At 42.0% G+C, this 25,691-nt stretch overlaps 1 protein-coding gene and 2 long non-coding RNA genes across 13 annotated transcripts in view; 2 read left to right on the plus strand and 1 right to left on the minus strand.

Moving 5' to 3' along the window:
• ADGRB2 (adhesion G protein-coupled receptor B2) overlaps positions 1-25,691 on the plus strand; it is a 666,055-nt gene that overhangs the window by 248,521 nt on the left and 391,843 nt on the right. The window lies entirely within an intron of this gene.
• LOC143818257 (uncharacterized) lies at positions 1,969-3,121 on the minus strand. 2 transcript variants are annotated; one of them, XR_013224420.1, is made up of 3 exons: positions 2,863-3,121; positions 2,532-2,752; positions 1,969-2,432 (listed from the first exon to the last, which is right to left on the minus strand). It is a non-coding gene; the product is annotated as an uncharacterized LOC143818257 (long non-coding RNA). The 2 variants fall into 2 exon arrangements; XR_013224419.1 differs by having other exon boundaries at positions 1,969-2,752.
• LOC143818258 (uncharacterized) lies at positions 4,361-5,359 on the plus strand. Its single transcript, XR_013224421.1, has 2 exons — positions 4,361-4,796; positions 4,896-5,359. It is a non-coding gene; the product is annotated as an uncharacterized LOC143818258 (long non-coding RNA).

Raw genomic sequence — 25,691 nt, forward strand, 5'->3', positions numbered from 1 at the left:
GACTATGTGGGGCAGATAATACTATGTGGAGGACTGTATGGGGATCACCGTTGGGGCATTATACTGTGTTGGGGTCAGCATACTTTGCTGAGGGAGTTGAGAAGGGCGATACAGGAGGGTCATCATACCATGCCTGTGGAGTGTAGTGTGGAGGAATTCACTGTGGGAGTATCATACTGTGTTTAGGAGCACTTTTGTTGACATCCTATTTTATGGAAGCAATGAAAGGGCAATCTAGGGGCTTCAATAGGATAAAAATTACTTTGTAAGGGGTGCAAAGCTATGAGATATGCTCTTCTGTGACCCCAGGAATATTAAGTATTTTTTTGGGGGAGGGGGTGAGGCCCAATTAGAACTTCCGCTATGTGACCTCATGATTTCTATGTACACCCCTGACTGCGAGGAAAAACCCAATGCTCCAGTCATGTGGTCTGTCTCTAAAGATTTCTTAATTAAAATGTACTTTGTTTCTGGGACAACCCCGAGAATCTGACTCCAGAGCTTATTTTAAGTGAAAAAGGAGGTTACCAGTGTGAGACATTTAAATCAGGATAGCAGATTGTCAGACATGACATGTCTCACACCCGTAACGCCCCCTGTAATTTAAAATAAGCTCTAGAGACAGATTCTCAAGTAGATTTATGTCTGTTATATCTTAACAGCTCATTTACATATTGATAAAAGTGTGGATATCTCTGGAATAAGACACAAAATACACTGATGGGCAAAAGGGTAACAATGTTTTGAACTTTTGACTTTCAGGCTCCATATCTCACCATCCACTACTGATTCGAACATGAGACTATCATCATTTTGCAGACAATCATCTTGGCTATCTCATATGCAGATTCTTGTCATGTCACTGTATTGTTACTGTTTTGCTCCTGGTGGTTGAAAAATATTTTTCTTCCTGTATACTACAAAGTACAATCTATTCTCACATTCCCTAATAGCTCAGTGTGTTATTGTGTTGATTCCCAAGCAAAAGGTCACTGAATCGAGGAGCATCCATGAAGAAGACTTCCCAACAAAAGAGAAACAGCATCATCCAGCTCGTCGATAGTAGTTTCTCGGCCAAGAAAATTGACAAACTGCATCATATTAGTGCCATCATAGCTGGAAGAATATGAAATGAAATCAATCCATTCATTCAGAAGTCAAGAGGTGGCATCCAGGCAAAATATCTGAGTCAACAAGTCAGCTCATCACAAGGTCTATCAGTTCTGGCGCAACAAATACGGCAGTGGAGGTGGTTTGTATGCTTCGTAATAGTGATATCACAGACATCCATGCAAGCACCGTACAACACATGTTACACAAGTCTGGAATGGTGGCCCAAAAAAAGGTGAAGAAGCCTCATCTTCAGTATTGTCATAAGAAGCATCGGCTCGAGTTTGCTAAAAAGTAGGAACAGTGGACAGTAGAAGATTAGAAATGGGTGATTTGGAATGATGAGATGAAAGTCAATAAACTAGACTCTGATCGGTGTGCATAGGTCTGAAAGAAACAAGTGAAAAAGGGGTTAACAGATGGAGAAATTTAAGGAACTGTCAAGTTCGGCAGAGGAAGCCTGATAATGAGTTTTTTCTCAGCCAAAGGCATTGGATACTTGAGCAGGATCAATGGTGGTCTGAGTCTTGAGCTATATGTGAGTATCCTACAAGACGGGTTACTTCCTACACTCAAGTACTATGGGTTTGAAAAGGACGACATACTGTTCCAGCAGGACAAATCTCAAGCATATGTTGAGATTGGCAAATAAATGGTTCAATGACAATGAAGCAGAGGTGCTGGATTGGTCTCCACAGTCCCTAGACCTCAACCCAATTGAACACTTGATTTGAAGAAAAAGCTGTATACATTCCCAAGTGAGTGGACCAGTATGCATCAATTTTGAGAATGTATAGAAGAGAGCTGGGATCATATTTCAGTGAATAAATAACTTGGCACTCAACTTGTGTATAGTGATGATTTTAAGAATTAAATATTTATTACTTGGATCGCAGTCCAGCATAAACGTTTCGGTCAAAACAATAAGACCTTCTTCAGTAGACTGCATTACAAAAGTATAACAAAACAATAATAAGTACATAAAACAATAATAGAGTAATTTTAACTAAGGAGATCAAAATAAGAAAAATCTCACAAGACTTTGTGATATGTGTCAGGTTGGAGGGCAGGAGAGGTAGGGAAAGGGTAGAGTAGTATATTTACATACCCGACTGCTTGTCAGATGTAGAGGGTCACAGAGTATAGGTAAGATCCTATATATTAATTGTAAATAGACCTCTAAAAAGAAAGGATTTCCTACAGTGATGAAACAGTAATAGTATGATAAAAAATGTATTATAAGGTGAGGGGGATGAATGGTGTACTGACCAGATTAATTGGATATGAACGCATAGTTCTTCAAATTGTGGTAAGGTTGGTAACTGAAACACAATATAAAGTCATGTGGGAGGAGCTACACACAGCAGGAGAAATTAGTTCACAAAGACAGAGCTTATAGGCAGAACTGAGGAGATTCTCACCTAAAATAGCCAGGATAGGTATGTATCCCATAGAATGAAAGAGCAGGGTAACTTTCAATGTGCTGGCTGTAATAAAACATATATAGCCATAACCATAACTGCGGGAATAAACGGCTCTATATATGGGTGGACTGAGTATCTTACCATATAATAATGAGTTCCTTACCATAAATGTTATTGTATATATTGGCCAATAGTTACTTGTGTAGTGGCACAAAATTCTAGAAAATAGGTACAAACAATGTTATAGTCATGTGTGTGGTATTACATAGATACCTAAATCCCCATAGGAGGTGTCTATCGCAAAAGGAGTGAGTGAAACGTGGCTCACCTATTGTGCAAGGTCTCCTTGAGAGTCCTGTAGGATAGGTGCCACTGTGTTACCGGCCCCTGCAATATAGCAGAGTGTTAGCAATAGATAATCTAAGTGGCAGGGAGAGAAGGCAAAACTTACCAATAAGTTGTAAACGGATGGTGTGCATCAACGCGGTGTCCGCCGCTGGTTGAATGCACATGTGCCAGTGTCTCTGGTTTAAATAATGACAGGGTGGGATCCTAGGTATCGCCGAAACCGGAAGTGTGTTCAGTGAATGACATGTCCTGTCAGGGAGTGAACTGAGTGGAGCTGACTTTGGAATAAAAAGGGACACCACACAACGCTTCCTTAGTCAACCCAGAAATGGCACTTTTCCGTGCCTTCAGTGCAACCAGTGTAATAACGTCATTCGGGGTGACTATATCTGTCATCCTCATTCTGGAAAAAGATATAAAATAAAATGTTATTCCACCTGTGACTCGTCCTTCGTAGTGTATGCTATCAAATGCCCGTGCGGCCTCTTATATATCGGTGAGACAACACAGCCAATTAAATCCCGTATTTCCAAACACAAATCGACCATTCGTTGCCAGAATTTATTATTGCCACTCCCAAGCCATTTTATCTCTAAGGGCCACACTATATCACAACTCAGATTCCAGGTCCTAGAACATATTCCGGTACCCAGACGGGGGGGTAATAGGGTTCATCTCCTGAAAAAAAGAGAGGCATACTGGATTCACGAATTGCAGACTTTGGCCCCAAGGGGCCTAAACAGGGACTATGATCCCTTAGCCTTTTTATAGACTTTATAGTAATGTCGCTATGATCCAGATGCTAGCTATGACTCTATAATCTACTCTTTATAATCCTGTCACTTATGGTCATACATTTGATGTTTGTATACTAATATACCTGTCTCTTCTTGCAGAGTCGTCTCTATTGATTTATCATCATGCAAGTCACCTCCTGATCCCTCCCCACCTTTGGACTCTCCCATCCTCTGTCCCCTACCCGACTGCATATTTATTTTCCTATACTTGTGCTATATGTGGCCACAATTTCTTATACTGTTGTTTAAAATGTTTCTCTTCATAGTGCAACATAATTCTATGTCCCCACACATCGCTCTATCTATGTTATCATGTGATCGCTGTTTCTAGTCAATCACCATGACTACAACACCCACTATTCATTAACAGGAAGTAGGTGTCAGGCCCGATGACGCACTTCCGGTTTCGGAGTAACACCAGACTACATCTCCCATAATCCTCCAGGGGGTGGTCAGGTGACCGTCCTCACTGAGAGATCCCATTGCCACAGGGCGGCCCTTCACTCCCTGACAGGACATGTCATTCACTGAACACACTTCCGGTTTCGGCGATACCTAGGATCCCACCCTGTCATTATTTAAACCAGAGACACTGGCACATGTGCATTCAACCACCAGCGGCGGACACCGCGTTGATGCACACCATCCGTTTACAACTTATTGGTAAGTTGTGCCTTCTCTCCCTGCCACTTAGATTATCTATTGCTAACACTCTGCTATATTGCAGGGGCCGGTAACACAGTGGCACCTATCCTACAGGACTCTCAAGGAGACCTTGCACAATAGGTGAGCCACGTTTCACTCACTCCTTTTGCGATAGACACCTCCTATGGGGATTTAGGTATCTATGTAATACCACACACATGACTATAACATTGTTTGTACCTATTTTCTAGAATTTTGTGCCACTACACAAGTAACTATTGGCCAATATATACAATAACATTTATGGTGAGGAACTCATTATTATATGGTAAGATACTCAGTCCACCCATATATAGAGCCGTTTATTCCCGCAGTTATGGTTATGGCTATATATGTTTTATTACAGCCAGCACATTGAAAGTTACCCTGCTCTTTCATTCTATGGGATACATACCTATCCTGGCTATTTTAGGTGAGAATCTCCTCAGTTCTGCCTATAAGCTCTGTCTTTGTGAACTAATTTCTCCTGCTGTGTGTAGCTCCTCCCACATGACTTTATATTGTGTTTCAGTTACCAACCTTACCACAATTTGAAGAACTATGCGTTCATATCCAATTAATCTGGTCAGTACACCATTCATCCCCCTCACCTTATAATACATTTTTTATCATACTATTACTGTTTCATCACTGTAGGAAATCCTTTCTTTTTAGAGGTCTATTTACAATTAATATATAGGATCTTACCTATACTCTGTGACCCTCTACATCTGACAAGCAGTCGGGTATGTAAATATACTACTCTACCCTTTCCCTACCTCTCCTGCCCTCCAACCTAACACATATCACAAAGTCTTGTGAGATTTTTCTTATTTTGATCTCCTTAGTTAAAATTACTCTATTATTGTTTTATGTACTTATTATTGTTTTGTTATACTTTTGTAATGCAGTCTACTGAAGAAGGTCTTATTGTTTTGACCGAAACGTTTATGCTGGACTGCGATCCAAGTAATAAATATTTAATTCTTAAAATCATCACTATACACAAGTTGAGTGCCAAGTTATTTACTTTCTATAATCTTACTGGTGTGGGCAACCTATCTTGAGCACCAACACAGTTGTGCCACTATATACTTCGCATATTTCAGTGAAGACATGCTTGAATCTGATCGAGAGTATGTCCAGAAGGATTCAGGCAGTGTTAAAAACCAAAGGTGGATTTACAAAATGCTAGTAAAAAAATAAAAAATTAAATTTTGATTTTTAGGAGCAAAATGGTAACAAAGCAGTGACATGCATAATCATATGCTAAATAATTGCAAGTCAAATTTATATATGAGATAGCCTATAAAATGATGGTAGTCTTATGTTTGAAGCAGTAGTGGTTGGTGAGATATTTAGCCTGAAAATTAAAAGTTCAAAGCATCGTTACCCTATGGCTCATCAGTGTATCAAGGTATCATTTTACTCAACCTATGACCTGCATGCCCAAATAGACGGCTTAAGGTTCTTTCACATTAGTTAGCCGTTCGATGGCTCATGTCGGGGCTTATATCCAGATTCCCCACAAAACAGGATTCAGACATATGTGCTGAAGGGGCCATAGACCATAATGGTGCCGGCAGAGCAAATGAGCATTCTGACATGCATAATTTTTGAGTGTGTATGCCTATAGGAAGCAGACACTCAGACACAGTAGACTGCAGCTTATTAGGTCTTGTATGTGGCAGGGTCTACTGCACTTAGACACCCATTCAAAATATATAGCTGTCAGTTTGATGACTGGTTTGCCTACAGCTATCTCTTCTAATTCCTCCATACAGAGGAGTGCTAATGTGTTTTGTATGAGAGAGATGCTGATAGACTTTTCTGACAGCGGCTTATATCCCAGAGAACAAACAATCAGCTTTTGGAAATCTAAAGTGGGGGATCCTTCTCTCCCCAACATCATCTGTCAGGGAAGTTTTGTGAGGCCCTGATTCTGCTAATATCCATGGGATCAGCGAAATTTACTCTAATGTGTATGGGTGCCTTTACATTCATGCAGGTCTACAAACATTGTTAGGTCTCCAGCCGCTATGGCAAACATTTTATATGCATACTAGAACCAATTTTACAGAATGTCTTATAACATTTATATGTTTTTCAGTGTGGGAGGAAACTGTAACTCTAGTAACATCTAGGTGCTGACCAGCAATTAGTAATTGAAAAAAAACATAATAGAAGTGTAAGGAGTCAGTCACAAAAAGTATGATAAATCTATTGTTAGTGTTGTGTGCTCTCTGGCTTGTTAAAGAAGCCACCCCATTAAGGTCTTTATTCATTAACCCCTTAATCCCATATGACGTACTATACTGTCGAGGTAGGGTGGGCCCGTATGACCACCGACGGGATAGTATGTCATATGCAATCGGCCGCGCTCACGGGGGGCCGATCGCGGCCGGGTGTCAGCTGACTATCGCAGCTGACATCAGGCACTATGTGCCAGGAGCGGTCACGGACCGCCCCTGGCACATTAAACCCCGGAACACTGCGATCAAACATGATCGCAGCGTTCCGGCGGTACAGGGAAGCGTCGCACAGGGAGGGGGCTCCCTGCATGCTTCCCTGAGACCCTCGGTACAAGGCGATGTGCTCACCTTGTACCAAGCATCTCCTCCCTGCAGGCACCGGATCCAAAATGGCCGCGGGGCTACATCCGGGTCCTGCAGGCAGGTGGCTTACCAGCGCCTGCTCAGAGCAAGCGCTAGTAAGTTTGCAACCCTGCATGTCAGATCGCTGATCTGACACATTGCTCTGCAAAGTGTCAGATCAGCGATCTGACCCTATAACATGATGGCCCCCTGGGGCAATGTTATAAAGTAAAAAAAAATACATATTCACATGTGTAAAAAAATAATTCCTAAATAAAGAAAAAAAAAGAATATATTGTTCCCATAGATACATTTCTTTATCTAAATAAAGGACAAATTGGATAACAACTTTTGGGGTCTAATTTCTCCTGATACCCTTGGGAAAATACAAAACTGGGGGCTAAATATAATTTTTGTGGAAAAAAAATGATTTTTTTATTTTCACGGCTCTGCGTTATAAACTGTAGTGAAAAACTTGGGGGTTCAAAGTTCTCACAACACATCTAGATAAGGTCCTTGGGGGGTCCAGTTTCTAATTTGGGGTCACTTGTGGGGGTTTCTACTGTTTAGATACATTAGGGGCTCTGCAAACGCAGTGTGACACCTGCAGACCATTCCATCTAAGTCTGCATACCAAATGACGCTCCTTCACTTCCGAGCTCTGCCATGCACCCAAACGGTGGTTCCCCCCCACATATGGGGTATCAGCGTACTCAGGACAAATTGCACAACAACTTTTAGGGTCCAATTTCCCCTGTTACCCTTGGGAAAATACAAAACTGGGGGCTAAAAAATAATTTTTGTGGGAAAAAATAATTTTTATTTTCGCAGCTCTGCGTTATAAACTGTAGTGAAGCACTTGGGGGTTCAAAGCTCTCACAACACATCTAGATAAGTTCCTTAGGGGGTCTACTTTCCAAAATTGTGTCACATTTGAGGGGTTTCAATATTTAGGCACATAAGTGGCTCTCCAAACGCAACATGGCATCCCATCTCAATTCCAGTCAATTTTGCATTGAAAAGTCAAACAGCGCTCCTTCCCTTCCGAGCTCTGCCATGTGCCCAAACACTTGGTTATTTTCTATCATATAGACCCCTCAAAATTACTTCAAATGTGATGTGGTCCCTAAAAAAATGGTGTTGTAAAAATGAGAAATTGCTGGTCAACTTTTAACTCTTATAATTCCCTAACAAAAAAAAATTTTGGTTCCAAAATTGTGCTGATGTAAAGTAGACATGTGGGAAATGTTACGTACTAAGTATTTTGTGTGACATATCTCCGTGATTTAAGGGCATAAAAATTCAATGTTGGAAAATTGCTAAATTTTCAAAATTTTTGCCAAATTTCTGTTTTTTTTCACAAATAAACGCAAGTCTTATTGAAGAAATTTTACCACTGTCATGAAGTACAATATGTCATGAGAAAACAGAGTCACAATCATGACAGTGACAGTGGTCAGAATTGTAAAAATTGTCCCGGTCATTAACGTGCAAACCACCCTTGGGGCTTAAAGGGTTAAAGCTGTATATACAGTGGGAAAAATAAGTATTTGATAGACTGCCAACTTTTCAGGTTTTTCCACCTACAAAGAATGAAAAAGTCTGTAATTTTTATCGTAGGTACACTTCAACTGTGAGAGACAGAATCTAACAATAACAAAAAAAAACACATTGTATTATTTTTAAATAATTAAATTGCATGAAATAAATGTTTGATCACCTACCAACCAGCAGAAGAAATTGAGTACAACCCCAAGAACACTGTCCCAACTGTAGAGCATGGTGGGGGATACATCATATTTTTGGGTGCTTTTCTGCAAATGGGACAAGACAACTGCACCGTATTGTAGGGAGGATGGATGGGGTCATGTATCATAGGATTTTGACCAACAACCTCCTTCCCTCAGTAAGAGTACTGAAGGTGGGTCGTGATTGGTCTTCCAGCATGACAATGACCCAACAATCACAGCCAGGGCAACTAATGAGTGGCTCCATAAGAAGCATTTCAAGGTTCTGGAGTGGCCTAGCAAGTCTCCAGACCTAAACCCAATAGAACATCTTGGGAGGGAGCTGAAACTCAATGTTGCGACAGCCCCAAAACCTGAAAGATCTGGAGAAGATCTATGGATGAGTGGGCCATGATCCCACTTGGTCAAAAACTACAGGAAATGTCTGACCTCTGTAATTGCAAACAAAGGTTTCTGCACCAAATTTTACATTCTGTTTTTCTATTGTATGAAATACTTATTTCATGCAAAAAAGCAAATTAATTATGTAAAAATTATACAATGTGATTTTCTGGATTTTGTTAAGATTTTGTCTCTTACAATTGAATTGTGCCTACGATAAAAATTAGAGACCTCTCCCTTCTTTGTAGGTGGGAAAATTTGTAAAAGTGGCAGTGTATCAAATACTTATTTTCCTCACTGTATGTGCATGTAATGTACAGGGTGGGCCCTTTATATAGATACACCTAAATAATATGGGAATGGTTGGTGATATCAACTTCCTGTTTGTGGCACATTAATATATGGGAGGGGGGAAACTTTTCAAGATGGGTGGGGGCCATTTTGAAGTCGGCCAATTTGGATCCAACTTAATTTTTTTCAATGGGAAGAGGGTCATGTGACAGATCAAACTTATTGAGAGTTTCACAAGAAAAACAATGGTGTGCTTGGTTTTAACGTAACTTTATTCTTTCATGAGTTATTTACAAGTTTATGACCACTTATAAAATGTGTTCAAAGTGCTGGCCATTGTGTTGGATTGTCAATGCAACCCTCTTCTCCCACTCTTGACACACTGATAGCAACACCGCAGAAGAAATGCTAGCACAGGCTTCCAGCATCCATTGTTTCAGATGCTGCACATCTTGTATCTTCACAGCATAGACAATTGCCTTCAGATGACCCCAAAGATAAAAGTCTAAGGGGGTCAGATTAGGAGACCTTGGTGGCCATTCAACTGGCCCCATGACGACCAATCCACTTTCCAGGAAACTGTTCATGTAGGAATGCTCGGACCTGACACCCATAATTGATGGTTTGTGTTATGATCCTAGTGGCTTAGGATCACAAATCTAACCAGCTAAGTAGAAGATAATAGGACGAGCTCTGGGGATGTGGTAACTGGACTAACTGCAAACCTGATCCTAACCGCACACACTATAGGCAGCCGTGGAACGTTTCCTGAAATCCTAGACGTCTCTTCACGGCCTGAGAAACTGACTACCCCTAAAGAGAAAGTAAAGACCTCACTTGCCTCAGAGAAATAACCCCAGAGATATAGAAGCCCCCCACAAATAATAACGGTGAGTTAAGAGGAAAAGACAAACACAGAGATGAAACAGGTTAAGCAAATGAGGCCCGCTAACGCTAGATAGCAGAAAATATCAAGGGATCTGTGCGGTCAGTAAAAAACCCTATGCAAAAATATCCACGCAGAGAATGCGAGAACCCCCACACCAACTAACGATGTGGGGGGAGCAACTCAGCACCCCAGAGCACCAGCAAGCAGGGAAATCACATATTAGCAAGCTGGACAAAACTCATCATATACTAGGAAACATCTTGAACACAGATGAGCAAAAATAAGCAAACCAAACTTAGCTTCCCTTGGAGAGACTGATAACGGATGTAGACAGGAGCAATCAGAATAGCACTGAATACAACGACAACAGACAAGGAATGAAGGACCAGGTGGATTAAATAGGAAACCTAACTAGCAGATGACGAGACAGCTGATCCTGCCAGAAACCTGCAAAATAACAAAAAGAGCCACCAGGGGGAGCCCAAAGAGAGAACTCACACAGTACCACTCACGACCACAGGAGGGAGCCCGGAAACAGAGTTCACAACAGTACCCCCCCCTTGAGGAGGGGTCACCGAACCCTCACCAGAACCCCCAGGGCGATCAGGGTGAACCACATGGAAGGCACAAACCAAATCGGCCGCATGAACATCAGAGGCGACAACCCAGGAATTATCCTCCTGACCATAGCCCTTCCACTTAACCAAATACTGAAGCCTCCGTCTTGAAATAGGAGAATCCAAGATCTTCTCCACCACGTATTCCAATTCTCCCTCAACCAGCACCGGAGCAGGAGGCTCAACAGAAGGAACCACAGGCACCACATACCTCCGCAACAAAGACCTATGGAACACATTATGGATGGTAAACGATGCCGGGAGGTCCAAACGAAATGACACAGGGTTGAGGATTTCCAAAATTTTAGAAGGACCAATAAAACGAGGTTTAAACTTAGGAGAAGAAACCTTCATGGGAACATAACGAGAAGACAACCACACCAAATCCCCCACAGGAAGTCGGGGACCCACACAGCGACGACGGTTAGCAAAGCGCTGAGCCTTCTCTTGTGACAACATCAAATTGTCCACCACATGGTTGCAAATCTGCTGCAACCTATCCACCACAGAATCCACCCCAGGACAGTCAGAAGACTCAACCTGACCCGAGGAAAAACGAGGATGAAAACCAGAATTACAAAAAAAAGGCGAAACCAAAGTAGCCGAACTAGCCCGATTATTAAGGGCAAACTCGGCCAATGGCAAAAAAGTCACCCAATCATCCTGGTCAGCAGAAACAAAACATCTCAAATAAGTTTCCAAGGTCTGGTTAGTTCGCTCGGTTTCGCCATTCGTCTGAGGATGGAAGGCCGACGAAAAAGACAAATCAATGCCCATCTTAGCACAAAAGGACCGCCAAAATCTGGACACAAACTGGGATCCTCTGTCAGACACAATGTTTTCAGGGATGCCGTGCAGACAAACCACATTCTGAAAAAATAACGGAACCAAATCGGAGGAAGAAGGCAACTTAGGCAAGGGCACCAAATGGACCATTTTAGAAAAACGATCACAAACCACCCAGATGACAGACATTCTCTGAGAGACCGGAAGATCCAAAATAAAATCCATGGAAATATGCGTCCAAGGCCTCTTAGGAACCGGCAAAGGCAAAAGCAAACCACTGGCACGAGAACAGCAAGGCTTAGCCCGAGCACAAATCCCATAGGACTGCACAAAGGAACGCACATCCCGCAACAAGGAAGGCCACCAGAAGGATCTAGCCACCAAATCTCTGGTACCAAAAATCCCAGGATGACCCGCCAACACTGAAGAATGGACCTCGGAAATAACTCTGCTGGTCCATCTATCTGGGACAAACAGTCTCTCTGATGGACAACGGTCAGGTCTATCCGCCTGAAATTCCTGTAACACCCGTCGCAAATCTGGGGAAATGGCAGACAAAATTACCCCCTCTTTGAGGATACCAACCGGCTCAGAAACTCCAGGGGAGTCAGGCACAAAACTCCTAGAAAGAGCATCAGCCTTCACGTTCTTCGAACCAGGAAGGTACGAGACCACGAAATCGAAACGTGAGAAAAACAATGACCAACGAGCCTGTCTAGGATTCAACCGCTTGGCTGACTCAAGATAAATCAAATTTTTATGATCAGTCAAGACCACCACACGATGCTTAGCTCCCTCTAGCCAGTGTCGCCACTCCTCAAATGCCCACTTCATTGCCAACAACTCCCGATTACCAACATCATAATTTCGTTCAGTCGGCAAAAATTTTCTTGAAAAGAAGGCACATGGCTTCATCACAGAGCAATCAGAGCTTCTCTGTGACAAAACAGCCCCTGCTCCAATTTCAGAAGCATCAACCTCGACCTGGAAGGGAAGAGAGACATCTGGCTGACATAAAACTGGAGCCGAAGAAAACCGGCGCTTCAGCTCCTGAAAGGCCTCAACCGCCGCAGGAGACCAGTTAGTCACATCAGAACCCTTCTTGGTCAAATCCATCAAAGGTTTAACCACACCAGAAAAATTAGCAATGAAGCGACGGTAAAAATTAGCAAAACCCAAGAACTTCTGAAGACTCTTAACCGATGTAGGTTGAGTCCATTCATGAATAGCCTGGACCTTGACTGGGTCCATTTCAATAGAAGAAGGAGAAAAAATAAAGCCCAAAAAGGAAACTTTCTGGACTCCGAAGAGACATTTGGAACCCTTCACAAACAAGGCATTGGCACGCAGGACCTGAAATACCATCCTGACCTGCTTCACATGGGATTCCCAATCATCTGAAAAGACCAAAATATCATCCAGATACACAATCATAAATTTATCCAGATATTCTCGGAAGATATCGTGCATGAAGGACTGAAACACAGAAGGGGCATTAGAAAGTCCAAAAGGCATCACCAGGTACTCAAAATGGCCTTCGGGCGTATTAAATGCTGTTTTCCATTCATCGCCCTGTTTTATACGCACAAGATTATACGCACCGCGAAGATCTATCTTGGTGAACCAACTAGACCCCCTAATCCGAGCAAACAGATCAGACAACAATGGCAAGGGATACTGGAATTTGACCGTGATTTTATTTAGAAGGCGATAATCTATACAGGGTCTCAACGAACCATCCTTCTTGGCCACAAAAAAGAATCCCGCACCAAGAGGGGATGAGGAGGGGCGAATATGTCCCTTCTCCAAAGACTCTTTTACATAGCTCCGCATAGCGGCATGCTCTGGTACAGACAAATTAAACAGTCGTCCCTTAGGGAACTTACTACCAGGAATCAAATTTATAGCACAATCACAATCCCTATGAGGAGGTAGGGCACTGGATTTGGGCTCATCAAATACATCCTGGTAGTCTGACAAAAACTCAGGGACTTCAGAAGGAGTAGAGGAAGCAATTGATACCAAGGGAGCATCGCCATGAATTCCCTGGCAACCCCAACTCAACACAGACATAGCTTTCCAATCCAGGACTGGATTATGAGCCTGCAACCATGGCAGACCCAACACGACAACGTCATGCAAATTATATAACACAAGAAAGCGAATCACCTCCTGATGTGCAGGAGTCATACACATGGTCACTTGAGTCCAGTATTGAGGTTTATTCTTGGCCAATGGTGTAGCATCAATTCCCTTCAATGGAATAGGGAACTGTAATGGCTCAAGGATAAAACCACAGCGCTTGGCAAATGACAAATCCATCAGATTCAGGGCTGCACCTGAATCTACAAAAGCCATAACTGAGTAGGATGACAGAGAGCAAATCAAAGTAACAGACAAAATGAATTTAGGCTGTACAGTACCAATGGTGACAGATCTAGCAAAGTTTTTTGTGCGCTTAGAGCATGCTGAGATAACATGAGCTGAATCACCACAGTAAAAGCACAACCCATTCTGACGTCTATGATTTTGCCGTTCAATTCTGGTCAGAATCCTATCACATTGCATAGACTCAGGTTTCTGTTCAGAAAACACCGCCAGATGGTGCGCAGGTTTGCGCTCCCGCAAACTCCGATCAATCTGAATGGCCAAAGCCATTGACTCATTCAGACTCGCAGGCGTGGGGAACCCCACCATAACATTCTTAATGGCTTCAGAAAGACCTTCTCTGAAATTTGCAGCCAGGGCACACTCATTCCATTGAGTAAGCACCGACCATTTCCGAAATTTTTGACAATACACCTCAGCTTCATCCTGACCCTGAGAGAGAGCCAGCAAGGCCTTTTCTGCCTGGTTCTCCAGATTAGGTTCCTCATAAAGCAATCCAAGCGCCAGAAAAAACGCATCCACATTCAACAATGCAGGATCTCCTGGCGCCAGGGAGAAGGCCCAATCTTGAGGGTCGCCACGTAACAGAGAGATAACAATTCTAACTTGCTGAGCAGAATCACCAGAGGAACGAGGTCTCAAAGAAAGAAATAATTTACAATTATTCTTAAAATTCAGAAACCTAGATCTATCTCCAGAAAAAAACTCAGAAATAGGTACTTTTGGCTCAGACATAGGACTGTGAACAACAAAATCCTGAATGCTTTGCACCCTTTCAGAAAGATGATCCACACTAGAAGTCAGACTCTGAATATCCATGTCTGCAGCAGAACTCAAAGCCACCCAGAGATTAAGGGGAGGAGAGAAGCAGGACACACTGCAGAGCAGAAAAAAAAAATTGAACTCAGGATTTCTCTTACCCCACTTTTGCGATGCATTTAACACTTTTGGCCTGTTGTACTGTTATGATCCTAGTGGCTTAGGATCACAAATCTAACCAGCTAAGTAGAAGATAATAGGACGAGCTCTGGGGATGTGGTAACTGGACTAACCGCAAACCTGATCCTAACCGCACACACTATAGGCTGCCCTGGAACGTTTCCTGAAATCCTAGACGTCTCTTCACGGCCTGAGAAACTGACTACCCCTAAAGAGAAAGTAAGACCTCACTTGCCTCAGAGAAATAACCCCAGAGATATAGAAGCCCCCCACAAATAATAACGGTGAGTTCAGAGGAAAAGACAAACACAGAGATGAAACAGGTTAAGCAAATGAGGCCCGCTAACGCTAGATAGCAGAAAATAGCAAGGGATCTGTGCGGTCAGTAAAAAACCCTATGCAAAAATATCCACGCAGAGAATGCGAGAACCCCCACACCAACTAACGATGTGGGGGGAGCAACTCAGCACCCCAGAGCACCAGCAAGCAGGGAAATCACATATTAGCAAGCTGAACAAAACTCATCATATACTAGGAAACATCTTGAACACAGATGAGCAAAAATAAGCAAACCAAACTTAGCTTCTCTTGGAGAGACTGATAACGGATGTAGACAGGAGCAATCAGAATAGCACTGAATACAACGACAACAGGCAAGGAATGAAGGACCAGGTGGATTAAATAGGAAACCTAACTAGCAGATGACGAGACAGCTGATCCTGCCAGAAACCTGCAAAATAACAAAAAGAGCCACCAGGGGGAGCCCAAAGAGAGAACTCACACAGTACCACTCACGACCACAGGAGGGAGCCCGGAAACAGAGTTCACAACAGGTTTGGTGTGGTATATGGGGTAGAAAGATAGTGGGGCCATTCTTCATCAATGGAAACCTCAGTGCCACTGGATATCTGAAATTGTTACATGATGATGTGTTGCCCTCTTTATGCACTGAAGAAGGCACGTTCCCTGAGTTTTTCCAGCAAGATAGTGCACCACCACATTATGGGTGTCAGGTCCGAGCATTCCTACAAGGAATCTGACCCCCTTAGACTAGCATGTGCCACAAACAGGAAGTTGATATCACCAACCATTCCCAATTTAGGTGTATCCATATAAATGGCCCACCCTGTAGTGTGAGTGTATTAATATACTCACGTAGCACTGCTCTCTCCGCTGTCCAGTGCCGTTCTTTTCCTCTTCTCAGTGAGGTCAGTGGTATGCAGACTGTTCGAGTTGTGCTTCGCTCTGCATGACCTGGAAAAGGCTTTTACATTGTAAGTCTATGGAGCATCTGGACGAGGCTCCATGAGCTTCCATTGTAGAAGAGACTTCTGGCTCTCACATAGAGCACAGTGCGACTTGGAGAGTCTGCAGAGCAGCGATGTCACAGAGAAGTGGAGCAGAAAGGCACTGGACACCAGGGAAAGCAACAGTAGGTGTGTATACGAACACTCTCACGCTACATTAATGTATACAGAGATTTAAAAAAGCACTGTTCTGTCTATCAACTTTTTAATCCTCTTAATATATTGCAATTATCATATTACATAGCACTGTATACTTACAATTGCTCGGTTTGCCCTTCTACACAGTTAATTCTACTGTTCACCATTAAGTCTATGACATCACGTGATTGAAAACTGGCTAGCTGAATCATTCTAAGCTCTATATGGAAACAGGAGGTCAATTTTCCCTGTATGAGTCAAAAGTCACTGCAAATGTTCCTGGCAGAGGGGAGGATGGAGCAGCTGGGTCAGGGGTTGAAGAGGGGACCGATAAATGCAGGAACAAGAGACTTCCTGTTTCTACATAGAGCAGAGAAATGAGAAGAATTAGCTGAATTGAAAGGCAAAATGAGCAATTGTAAGTGCACTGTGCTATATAATATGATGACTGCTATATATTAAGAGGATAAAAACTTTGCTTTTTTAATGAATAAAAACATTTTTAATATTAACATTGACTGGCTAATTTCACCAACCTCAGTGCCTTATATATTGTGTTCCCAACAGCACTACTTCAGTCTAATACCTTCTGTGAAAGTGCTGGACTCCGGTCACCAGACCATCCTTTGGACCAGCACCAGACCATCTAAGCTGTATCACACAGGCTTGTGTTAATTAAAGCACCCTCTATAGCCTTTATAGTAATCGCGTCAATTTATTTAGCCTGAATTTGAGTGAACGGACATAAAACAACTTGTTGGGAATATGCTTGTTCCTCCACAGTAACAAAACCAGGGGAAGAATTCTTCTCTAGAGTAATATAACAATAGTATAGTGCAAAATATATCAGCATTCAACCTGACAGAGTCCACAAAATGTTGCTATAGCAACTACCTATAATGCATTCAACCAAGCACTCGTAGGGACGTGGGTTAAGCGCGGGCTGTAGCGAGATGGGTCTGAATACATAACATACAAATATTCATTCGATACCCAAGGCAAACGCTGTTTTTTTCCCCAGGTTTACTTTACAAATAGCACACCGTTTTTTCCTGATATGGCTGGATAAACAATCTTTGGTTTTCAGCATTTAGTTTTGTCAGAGATGGATGAAAGACGGCGTGCTATACTGTTTGAGGAATGGGTGACAGGTCAGAAGAGGGGGTGAGTGAATTTGGGTACAATTAGCATAGAGATGAAACAGGTTGGCAGTTGTTGTGGAGCTGGTCATATCTTTGCTGACAAGGACAAACAGATGGAGAAGATTTGCTGCGCTCGGCATTTCTGCGCCAGTAAAAATCTACAAATTATTTTCGGCCGTATACTGGAAAAGATCTACACATTGGCAAAGCTAATCTGTAACTAAAACTGTCACCCAAAAGACCCCTCACAGACCTTGGAGCTGCCACACAGCATGAAGTGTAATTTCCAATCTCAGGATATGTAATTTATAAGTGTTGGGTCAAGAGTGGGAAAAATTAATGAAAAATGAAATTGGAGGAAGCTGTGGTTTGACCCTGAAAAGTACGGGTCTTCTTTATTTTTGGCCTGTTGTTCTGTCACTTCTGAAAGTAATATTGTGACATATTAGAACAGCCTGCTTTAGGTCACATACACAGAGCTTAATTGCGGCTGTTCGTAGAGTAGAATACCGGCAACACAAAAATTTCTTAGATGTCATTTTTATTTGTTTGTATTGACCCTTTCTCAGGGCCTTCATAGTTCATGAAAATTTTTATTGGGCAAACAATAACTATTCTGTAAAAACAATGTTAACTAGACATTAAAGCCCCGATTCATTAAGAATAGCAGTATGCATTCTGGTCTTAATGAGTAAAATGCGCCTAATTAATTCAGAAGTGCACAACACTTAATGAATTAGGCCCATCTTACAAGTGACTTGCGCCTCCGGCATAAATGTACTCCAGTAGGAAAGTGGAGTACATTGCTAGCGTAAGATATATCACCCAAAGTAGAGTAACTTTTTATAAGTTAAATGGGAGGACTTAGCCATTTCCGTCACACTCCACCCATTTTAACAGAGCTAGAGAGAACTGGTGTGAAAATGTCAAAAGTCACAAAAACACGCAAACATTTTGTGATATTTTAAGGTGTTATATGACAGAAAACTGGTCTAAACACCTTCTTGAATTGGGAACTTGACCCTCAACAAAGGTTAGCTAGCTTAAAGGTGTTGAATCCCTTCAAGGAACATTTGCCCGTAGGCTCAATTGTGTATAGAAGAACAAACTGAACATTGCTAACCCTCCCAGTGTTCAGCGCTACCTCTACTCTTCTGCCTTGGTCTATGTTGAATGGCTGCAGTGATAGCTTTGTGTCGACAGAGCTGCAGACAGTCACAGAGCTCAGAGGCTTCAGCTCTGTCAACTCAACATGCCATCAATGTTACAGCCAATCATCAAAGATCGACATAGTCATTGAAAAGGAACACTGGATACAGAGAGGGTTAATAATGTTCAGCTTGTTTTTCTACCCATAACTGAGCCAGTAGGCAAAAGTATGTTGAAAGGGGACAACACCTTTAAGGAAAAGTGCTTACTAACTAGCCGCCATTGCACACTTACTAGATCCTGACTGTAGTGCTTCTCAGTATGTGAGGAACATTTATGGGAGACTAAGGTTATAAAATTAAGGATAACACCAAAGGACTTGCAACTCCACAGGGCTGACTCCAGGGCAACAGTTGTTCTGCCAATATAGGCACAATCTAATTGTCATTCATAGAAAAGTGCTATTCTTTCAGTGACTTTCAGTGCAAAATGTTGAAATCAAGTACAGGTGCTCAGTGCACCCTTGGCGAGAATAAACATTTCAGTGCAAATTCCCACCTACTTGTTTACATATCTTTTTCTGCTGTTTATTGGCTGTCAAAGAACAGAGGGCAGAGATTGATGAAAAGAAGTAGGTGGGAAGGTGCACTGAGCTGCTTGGCCACACCAAGAGTGCACCGAGCGCCTGCACCTGGTTTGAACAGTCATACTCTGCTGTCAGACTCCCTTCAACAGTTAACTATATACAGGCAAGTCAATGGGAGAGCTGCTTTTCTTTTTTGTCTGGCTGGTTTATAGCTCTCTGCACCCCTGTAGCAAGAGCAAAACATTTTTAAAGTAAGACTGCAGACTACTCTGGTTGCTAGATCTGTTATGCCAACTACAGGATCAACTTTATTTCCAAATCGCCAAAGTCTTTTACTACATCCATTACTGTCACTGAATTGGAGTCCTGCCTGCCCCTCTGGTCTGTCCACACAACTCTTATTTCTTTGCCAATGTCACACACTGAACCTCATAAAGTAAGGAGAGTAAGTCTTTGAAACCTTTAGCGCCTCCCAGTGGAAACACTTTGGCAGGACAATTGTACATGTTTTTCCCTCCCCTTGATCCAGTCAGATAGCAAAAACCTTCTCGTAGGCAAGGCAGGCAGTGTCAAGCCTCACCCCGCTGACGGTCCAGAGCAAAAAGAATTGCACAACAATAAGAGATAGATCCACTCGCCCATACCACATACCAACTGTAACTGGATGATATGTACTTTAACACATCATTTGCAGTATACATAATAATCAAAGTACAACATATTTTAAAGGCACAGTCTCACGATAACCAGGGGATTCCTCCTTTACTACAGTATTATTGACAAGAAGTCCAGAAAATACCTGGACCCTTGATCCTGACTTTATCTTACATATCTACATTCATGCCAATGCTTAGTGGAACTATAAGATTTTGAATGGAGTACCAGCATGTGATCTGCAGATTAAAAAGCTATCCCTATATTTTTGTGTAGGCACATTAAGGCTAGTTCAAACCTTGTGTATTTGCAGCAGATATTGAAGTGAATATTTTAACTATTCATTTAGTCCCTTTCATCTGAAAGAAACCTATTAAGACAAAAGTAAATGAGGGTAGCAGACATTTCTGCCTCAAAATCTGTAGCGTAGGAATTCATCCTAAAGGTCACCTCAAAATGGTTCTTTTCTGGAGCTCTCTTTTAATTTACTGCAATGCAGGACTTTAAGGCCGAGTTCACATGTTCAGTATTTGGTGAGTTTTTTACCTCAGTATTTATAAGCCAAAAGCAGGAGTGGGAGAAAAATACAGAAGTGGTGACGTGTCTCTTTTATACTTTTCCTCTGATTGCGCCACTCCTGGTTTGGCTTACATATACTAATGTAAAATACTGACCAAACACTCAACATGTGCACGTGGCCTCAAGGAGACTTTTGAGAAAATAAACATGCACATGTGCCAAAGGCCATCATGACTCACATTCTACCATCCTGATTACTTGTCACAGAAGACTATTTTACTAAACGTATTAAATAGAACCTTTCACGTCTCCAAACGCTATTAACCTGCACATTATGTTAATCTGCAGGTTAATAGTATTTTAAATATGCTCATCTGCTGCACTGAATGCCCGGCTTCCAGGAGGAAATTAACTGTATTCCTATCAGTGACCTCTGTCTTTCAGTCATAGAGGTGCGGCCGAAATGCCCTCATCCACCGCTCCATACTCGGTAAGCAGCGGCAGTAGCAACACCCAGGCTCTGACTGACAGCCAGCTCTACAATACATCAGTACTAAGTGAGGCTACAGCTGCCGCTCACTATACAGTAAGCAGTGACTGAAATCGTACCGGCCACACATCTATGACTGAAAGCCAGAGACTCCTGAGAGGAATAAAGGTATTTTCTCTCAGTAGCCAGGCTGTCAGAGCGATGACAGCACGGCTTTAGACACTAGTGACTTGCAGATTAACCCCATATCTGCAGAATAATAGTATTTTTTGAACTGATAGGTTCCATTTAAGATAACATAACATTGCACAAGCCACTTAACCATCTCAAATTAAGTATCACCTATTTGTGCAGTGATATCCAAGTGCTGAGTCAATGTAACCTGTGTTCTATCTGTATATACTCTTGTACTTAATATATGCTCACATATAGATACTATAGTTGACACAAGGTACGAAAAAAAGTCTCTCAGTTAATATTTATTAAAGTAATTACTATATATGTAATGGACACCTGTAGACACATGTAGGAATAATGTCCAGTCGTGATGTCTGGGATCAGAAAATAATGACTTCTGATAACAGTGCGATCCCTGTCCATCTGTTATTTGTATTATTGCAGCTTAGTCCCATTCACTGTTATGAACTGAACTTCAATGCCAGACACTGACCTAGATGGCAGGTATGGTTTTTGAAAGAAATTGTAACTCTGCACGACCCCTTTAAGACTCCAGTACAGACAACATTATTTCTTAGAGGATTGTTGCATGCTTCTTGTTCAAAATCCTGTCTCTGCAAGGAGATGCGCTGTCCCCGGAGACTCACACACATGCCGCCGTCCCATTAAATGATTTACACGTGGGCCAGTAATCTCCATACGGTGCAATAAATCTCATTAAAAAGTAATACAACTGCAACGCATAATTGGTTCCAAATGAGCAAGTGCATCGAGCTGACGGCTTTCTGCTTAGGATGTTCCCAAGCACCTGCATATCTTCAGCTCCTTCCAACAAGAGGCAGGTGGAGTGTCATCGCACCGAATCTCGCATGCTGTGTGATCGCCCTCACCCCTATGTGTCACTTAGTGCATACAGGCAGATCTAACCATTTCAGAATCGTTCTTGGCCGTGGATACGTTATTTCCACATCTGAAAAGAGCAAACTTATGATATATCACAAGTTCATATCGGAGGATAATAATCAGAAAGAAGGATTTGGGGAGGTGATTAAGGGATTATGAGATAGATTTGAAAGAATAACTTTGGAAATACTGTGCAAAAGATGTATACAATTCAGTATGTAGAAAATACAAGGGAAATTATCCATGACTGTGATCATATTCATGATGTGAATGGTAATTAATATATCTGAGACGTTGTAGGAACATTATGCAGACAATGTGTCAACATTTTCCTAAAATGCCAATAAAATCATGTGTCACTTGTATACATAGAACCTGTAGTACCTGGAAATGTTATTGTCAAGATATTGCAGCCTGGGAAGGGCACGCTGAATCACCCGCTGTGATTTTTGTGTCAAACAGCTCTATGCTGGCCCCTATCATCTGGACAATTATTCGATTGACCAATGAATAACAGAGGAAGGAACTAGCAGTGAGCATATGGTATATACGTCTCCGATTACAATGCATGGAATATATATACATCAGATGCAGTCACTGCTAATTCCACGATAACCCCTGATTACTCGCCGCCATCACCAGTCAATTTTTTATACAGGCTGACTGGAGCCTGGTCCTGGTAGCATATGGCTTTCGGGTGTAGTTTACAGAACAAAAGGAACAGAACTATTACATTTTATATTTAATCCAAACAATGGGTAGTGTTTATACAAAATGTAATAAAGATTTTACAAAGGGGACAAAACAATACGGCAGATACAATCACAGATAAAATAAAAGGGAGTAATGGAAGAAACCTATATAATTGTAAATAAGCCCCTGTACTTTATGTCTCCCCCACCTCATTGTAGATTGTAAGCTCTCACGAGCAGGGTCGTCCTATTTTGCTTTAATTATTGTATTATTTTGAACCTTGTTACTTATGGCTTGTGTATGAACTGTTAAACTGCAAAGCGAAGCAGAATATGTTGGTGCTATATAAATAAAGATTATTATTATTATTTACTATGCCACAAAGGTGAGTCAACTTAGCTGAAGGAGAGAACTTCGATTGGGGACATTCTGCAAACAGGATTCATGCATACACGATGTGTATCTCTCTACAGGAACAAAGATCATAATATAGCTTGACCTTTTATCAGTACTTGCATTACATCTGCACAACTCCCTTGATGACCTCACGTGAGCCAGTTTGCGGATTGTTCTCAGTCTCTCAGGATTTTGTGAAATTCTCAAATTATGCAATAACCTCTCTCTGGATGATCACAGAAGTTTAAAATCACAGCCATATTTTTATTGAGATTTTACCGTTACAAAGAGATCAAACATGACATGGCTAGTGTCAGTTATCTGTCCACTATTGATTTGAGGCTTATAGGCAGGCCTCACAGTGACGAAGAAATATGCATGTTTTTCCCCTATTTGACCTGAAGGTGAAAATGTACATACCATCACTATCAGATTTATGTAAACTCCAATATTCACAATTTTCCTTCAGAGATATACAGTTTGGCCTGGCTGTTGTAGCATTTTCCTTGCAGTAAACCACAGTGTCCTTTCAATTTAAAATGCATTTCCTGTGAACAAAGACCCTTCAACTTTGCTTTTTATGTGTAAATACAGGAACCCTATTGTTGTCCAGCCCTACGAAGAGTCATCCTGTCTTAACTATTTATCCAATCTATATACCTCTGTCTCACATACAAAATACATCCACCTTAACACTGCAGGGGTCCTTTATTTCCAAAAAGGACTGCCTGCATGTTATTTAGGATGGTTCACTTCACACTATATGTGGTCCCCTACTTCTTTATGTTCATTGTACAGTCTACTCAAGAGGCTCAGTCTGTCAGCTGTTTGCCTCCCCACTGGAAGTCTGTATGAGAGTGGAGGAGGGAGGGGGAAAATGCCCTGTCACTTCATTGGCTTTAGAAATTTAAATATTTTCTATGACAGTTATGAAATATACTCATTTCATAGTACATTGGAAAACAAGCTACAGTAGCTTGCGAAAGTATTTCCCCCCTCACCCTTAACATTTTTTGTGTTTTGCTACCTCACAACCTGGAATTTCACTGTTTCTTTTGAGGATTTGCATAAATTCATGTAAAGAACATAACTACAACTGTGAATTATTTGCTTTTCTTTTTATTGTGAAGCACAGAACAAATAGGGCAAAATAGCTGAAAAATTAACTGTGCATAGCTAGTCACCCACCTAAACTCAGTACTTTGCAGAGCCTCCTTTTGCGGCAATTACAGCTGCATGTCGCTTTGGTTAAGTCTCTATGAGCTTTCCACATCTTATGAAGTACATATGGGAAACTAGGAAAAAAGAGGGCGCAATAGGGTCTTAACTGATTTCTGAAACTTAACATGGACAAAACAGAATTCATCATCTTTCCCCCATCTCACGTGACCCCCCCAACGAACCTATCCATTACAGTACACGGCTGCCCACTCTCCCCAGTCCCACAAGCTCGCTGCCTCGGTGTTATCCTTGACGCTGATCTCTCCTTCAAACCACATATCCAAGCCCTTTCCACTTCCTGCCGACTTCAACTCAAAAATATTGCACGAATCCGTTCATTCCTCAACCAAGAATCTGCAAAAACCCTAGTCCATGCCCTCATCATCTCTCGCCTTGACTACTGCAACCTCCTGCTCTGTGGCCTCCCCTCAAACACTCTCGCACCCCTCCAATCTATTCTAAACTCTGCTGCCCGACTAATCCACCTGTCCCCCCGCTATTCTCCGGCCTCTCCCCTCTGTCAATCCCTTCACTGGCTCCCCATTGCCCAGAGACTCCAGTACAAAACCCTAACCATGACGTACAAAGCCATCCACAACCTGTCTCCTCCTTACATCTGTGACCTCATCTCCCGGTACTTTCCTACACGCAACCTCCGATCCTCACAAGATCTCCTTCTCTACTCCCCTCTTATCTCCTCTTCCCACAATCGTATACAAGATTTCTCTCGCGTATCGCCCCTACTCTGGAACTCTCTACCGCAACATATCAGACTCTCACCTACCATCGAAACCTTCAAAAAGAACCTGAAGACCCACCTCTTCCGACAAGCCTACAACCTGCAGTAACCACCGATCGACCAAACCGCTGCATGACCAGCTCTATCCTCACCTACTGTATCCTCACCCATCCCTTGTAGATTGTGAGCCTTCACGGGCAGGGTCCTCTCTCCTACTGTACTAGTTATGACTTGTATTGTTCAAGATTATTGTACTTGTTTTTATTATGTATACCCCTCCTCACTTGTAAAGCGCCATGGAATAAATGGCGCTATAACAATAAATAATAATAATAATAATAATAACTGATAAAACAATAAGGTGCAGAGAGAAAAATGGAATCTGCTCACCTGATGAACTTGCACCTAAGCAACATGTTTAGCACATATCAGCCGCTGCAAGACACTGGTCTATATGAAAAGAGTGGCACAGGATCCAGGTGAAGTGTCAGTGGATGCGCTGCTGATGAATATATTCAGATAATCGATATTTTCAAAATCTTTATTGTACCAGTTTCAGGTCCACATCTTGTCACTGGGAT

This window comes from Ranitomeya variabilis, chromosome 3 (assembly GCF_051348905.1).
Source record: "Ranitomeya variabilis isolate aRanVar5 chromosome 3, aRanVar5.hap1, whole genome shotgun sequence".
NCBI classification, from domain to species: Eukaryota; Metazoa; Chordata; class Amphibia; order Anura; family Dendrobatidae; genus Ranitomeya; species Ranitomeya variabilis.